This window comes from Oncorhynchus keta, chromosome 29, assembly GCF_023373465.1.
Source record: "Oncorhynchus keta strain PuntledgeMale-10-30-2019 chromosome 29, Oket_V2, whole genome shotgun sequence".
NCBI classification, from domain to species: domain Eukaryota; kingdom Metazoa; phylum Chordata; class Actinopteri; order Salmoniformes; family Salmonidae; genus Oncorhynchus; species Oncorhynchus keta.
The window spans coordinates 43,120,318-43,125,498 of record NC_068449.1 but is presented as its reverse complement, the minus strand read 5'-3'; positions in this window follow the sequence as shown (position 1 = coordinate 43,125,498).

Genomic DNA, 5,181 nt, shown 5'->3' with positions numbered 1-5,181 from the left:
AGTACAGAATGTCACCTCTATTTGAGGGTATTTGAGGGTACCCTTTGTTTGAGATTATTTTCATACATATCTGCTTCACCGTTTCGAACTGAAAGCACTGTATGTTTATGTACTGTATCTAGTCCTCCCAATTGAAGGTGTCATAAGTATTTCTGCCTCACTTTTGTTGTAAATAAGAACAGAACTTTTCCGTTAACGTGGATGCTACCATGATTCCATACAGTATAATCATGAAGGAATCGTGAATAATGATGAGTGAGAAAGTTAAAGAGGAACAAAGATCATACCCACAAGACATGCTAACCTCTCAACATTACCAATAACAGTGGAGTTTAGGATTTTTTTTTTTTTTTTTTTTTTTTTGGGGGGGGGGGTATGACCTTTGTTCCTCTGTAGCTTTCTCACTCATCCTTATTCAGGATTAATTCATGATTATCCATAGTCATGGTAGCATCCACGTCAATGTAGAAGTGTTCAGAAACATAATCAGTTCTTATTTACAATAAATGTGCCTCCAAAATGACACAATGCATCATTCACCGTTCAGTTACTACTGGGCTAAAACATCATCTGAACCCTAATCACGACCAAAACAAACTGCAAATTAATCATATAGTCATAAACTTGATGGAATCGTTGCGTACTATGTTAATAGAAGTGAATTTGTCCAAATACTTCTGGGAAAAAATTATTTATTCAAATGTGGGGACTAGATACATGAGGTGCTTTCATTTCCTTAAACGGTAAAACAGATATGTCTGAAAATACCCTCGAATGAAAGGTGACATTCTGTACTGTCGCCTCATATGAAACAATCCAAAAATGCTGGAGTAAAAGAGCCCAAAAAAAAGAAAAGAAAAAGAAGCTTCACCAAATAGATACGTAGTGGGGAGTGTAGCTGTCCTCACATCCCATCCCGTCTAGTCTAGTGCTCTCTGATGGGAGGGTTGACCATACTCTTTAATCAACTAATACTAAAAAGTTGAACTGATTGCAGGACTGTCCACGGGCTATTAATGTCCCCCTGGAAACAAAAGCCAGATTAGTTCCCGGCCCCCTGGAACACCCAATGATGGATGGATATGCAATGAAAGGGCTTTGCTTTTGCCAACTGCCCACTCCTATTCTCAGACAAACTCTGACAAAGACCTATTTGTAGGAACAGACAGTTTATAGTTTGGCCATGATGGTTGCTGAACACACTGAGAACACATATTTCAACAGTACACCGTACTACAATGGTTGTCGTTTTAAGATGTCTACAAAAGCATTTGGTTATTATCAAGGTTGGGGACAATTCCTTTTCAATGCAGTTCAAGAAGTCAACAGAGAATCCAATTATTATTTCCCACAATGCTTCTCTATAAGTAAAACATGGAATAGGAATGTCAGTTTCCTCCTGAATTGACTGAATTGAAAATGGAATTCACTCCAACTCGGGTTGAAAAATTCCAGTAACTTTCCAAAAAATTCCCAGGTTTCCTGAAATCCTTGTTGGATGCTGGTTTCCTGCTTACACACACAGGATGGCGTCAGCAGACATGACGACCCTGTTTCTAGCTTCTAGCCAACTTTGCATGATTTATAAAAAACATTTTTTTTTTTTTTTGTGTTATTTCTTACATTATTTGCTCAGAACGTTGCTTGCATCATTACCCACAGCCAAACATAACCTTTGCATATTAGATTGGCATTTCAACCAGAAATGCGATAACCCTGAATTGGATCCTTTGTTTGAACACCCAGAGTCAGTTCCATTCATCCCGGGGGCTGAACCAAAAAGCCAGACGCCAGAGAAGAGAAAGAAGGAGTGGGCTCCTCGTCAGACTCAGGAGGCGTGCGTACCATCCACCTCTTCTGAGTAAATGACTCTCTAACATTCAGTCCCTGGTGTCACGCCCTGATCTGTTTCATCTGTCCTTGTGCTTGTCTCCCCACCCCTCCCTCCAGGCATCGCCCATCTTCTCCACGTATCCCCTGGGTATTTATACCTGTGTTTTCTGTCTGTCTGTGTCAGTTTGGCTTGTTTGTTCAAGTCAACCAGCGTTTTGTTTCAGCTCCTGCTTTTCCTCAGTCTGTCTTTTTCTCGTCCTCCTGGTTTTGACCATTGCCTGTCTTGACTCTGAGGCTGCCAACCATCCTGTGCCTTTGCCCTTACTCTGGATGAATATTTTTTGCTTTTTACAGCTACAATAGTTATTTACATCATTAACAATGTCTACACAGTATTTGTAATCAATGTAATGTTATTTAATGGACAAAAAATGTGCTTTTCTTTCAAAAACATGAACATTTCTAAGTGACCCCAAACTTTTGAACGGTAGTGTATGTATATATTCGGGCGGCAGGTAGCCTAGTGGTTAGAGTTTTGAGCCAGTAACTAAAAGATTGCTAGATCGAATCCTCGAGCTGACAAGGTAAAAATCTGTCGTTCTGCCCCTGAACAAGGCAGTTAAGCCACTGTTGCTAGGCCGTCATTATATATAAGAATTTGTTCTTAACTAACTAAGTTAAATAAAGCTTAAATAAAAAATAAAAATAAATATATATATGTATATATATATATACATATATATATATATATACACACTACATGGCCAAAAGTATGTGGTGACACCTTGAAATTAGTGTATTCGGCTATTTCAGTCACACCCGTTGCTGACAGGTGTATACAATCGAGCAGACAGCCATGCAATCTCCATAGACAAACATTGGCACTAGAATGGCCCGTACTAAAGAGCTCAGTGTCTTTCAACCAGGCTCTGTCAAAAGATATCACCTTTCCAACAAGTCAGTTCGTCAAACTTATGCCATGTTAGAGCTGCCCCGGTCAACTGTAAGTGCTGTTATTGTAAAGTGGAAACATCTAAGAGCAACAACAGCTCAGCTGCAAAGTGTTAGGCTACACAAGCTCACAGAACGGGACCGCCGTGTATAAATCATCTGTCCTCAGTTACAACACTTACCACTGAGTTCCAAACTGCCTCTAGAAGCAACGTCAGCACAATAACTGTTTGTCGGGAGCTTCACAAGCCTAAGATCACCATGCACAATGAATGACAAGCGTTGTCTGGAGTGGTGTAGTGCTAGCCGCCATTGGACTCTGGAGCAGTAGAAATGCGTTCTTTGCAGTGTTGATCTTGGGTTTGGCAGTTGCCAGGACAACACCACCTTCCCAAATGTATAGTGCCAACTGTAAAGTGTGGTGGTGGAGGAATAATGGTCTAGGGCTGTTTTTCATGGTTTGGGCTAAGCCGCTTAGTTCCAGTGAAGGGGAATCTTAACTTTACAGTATACATTTACATTCTAGACGATTCTGTGCTTCCAACTTTGTGGCAATAGTTTGGGGAAGGCCCTTTCCTGTTTCAGCATGACAATTCCCCCGTGCACAAAGTGAGGTCCATACAGAAATGATTTGTTGAGATCGGTGTGGAAGAACTTGACTGGCCTGCACATAGCCCTGACCTTAACCCCATCAAACACCTTTGAGATGAATTGGAATGCCGACTGCGAGCCAGGCCTAAACGCCCAACATCAGTGTCCGACCTCACTAATGCTGTCCCTGCAGCAATGTTCCAACATCTAGTGGAAAGCCTTCCCAGAAGAGTGGATGATGTTTTTTCGCAGCAAAAGGGGGAATAACTCCATATTAATGCCCATGAGTTTGGAATGAGATGTTCGACGAGCAGGTGTCCACATACTTTGGGCCATGTAGTTTATGAGGTATTCAGTTACTGTTTGATTGAACGTTAGAATTGGCAAAAGAAGTGACCGAAGCGACATGGACCCATCCTGCCTGGTGTCAACAGTACAGGCTGCTGGTGGTGGTGTACCGCCATCCAATCTGCAGCAACTGCATGATACTATTGGGTCAGCATGGACTATCATCCCTGTGGAACGTTTCCGACTTGTAGAAACCATGCCCCAAATAATTCAGGCTTTTCTGGAGACAAAGGGGGGTCCGACCCGGTGGGTGTGCCTAATAAACGGGCATATATATATATATATATATATATATATATATATATATATATATATATATATATATACCAATATACCAAACATTACGAACACCTACCAAACATTACGAACACCTTCCTAATATTGAGTTGCACCCCCCAAGGCTTTAAAATCAAAATCATTCTTTAACCTGTCTCCTCCCCTTCATCTACACTGATTTGAAGTGGATTTAACAAGTGACATCGATAAAGGATCATAGCTTTCACCTGGATTCACCTGGTCAGTCTATGTCATGAAAAGAGGAGGTGTCTTCTGCAAACATCTGCAAACTGCAAACTGTATTTTCCCTAGAGTCTGGCACGTGAATAGCTCAGCTGTTTGCCAATATACAATTACAATTTGTGTTGTCTCAAATGATCCTTTCTCAGTTAGCCATTGTGGGCACTCACCTCAGGCACTGTTGGTTGGGCAGGTCAGGGTTGCTCATATTAATTAAGACCCAATGCAGTCTTTTTTATTTAATTTTTTTAATCATCACTGTATGTCTAATAAATCACTGTGTGTGTTTATTTGAATGAAAATAACTCCAAATATATTTCAATTGCCATTGAAATGCTTAGTCTGATCGTGTGGCTGTGTTGATGCAGTCACAAATATATTTACATACATAGCCCTGATTGGCGGATAGGATTGTCTGGACTAGTCTTGAGCATAGCCACATACCACTTCAAAGTAAGAGGATACATATTATACAAATAAAATATGTGATTGGTCAGAATATTCCGGTTGTGATGTCATCGTCTAGGCCAAAAACTCCATGATCAGTGCTATCCGAGATTCTTGGGACATCCGGACCCTAACCTTAACCTTAACCCATACCTTAACCAATACCTTAACCATAACCATAACCTTAACCATAACCCTTACCCAACCCTAACCTTAACCCTTACAGTAACCATTGTAAATATCAGCTTCAGTCGTGGAAGGGAAGTCCTAAGGATCCCAAATAACAAGGACCAAAACTCCATCCCACCTGAACAGGTTGAAATTTTAGGCGTTTTTTTTTCCTCTCCAAAAGCTCTTAAACTAACAGTGCCTCATCATAATTTCCCAAATTTCAGAATGTTATTGCGATCTCATTACGCGGAAATACCATAAAATGTAAATACATAAATAATAATAATAAATGATATCACGTTTTTGCACTGCTCCTTTAAGCAG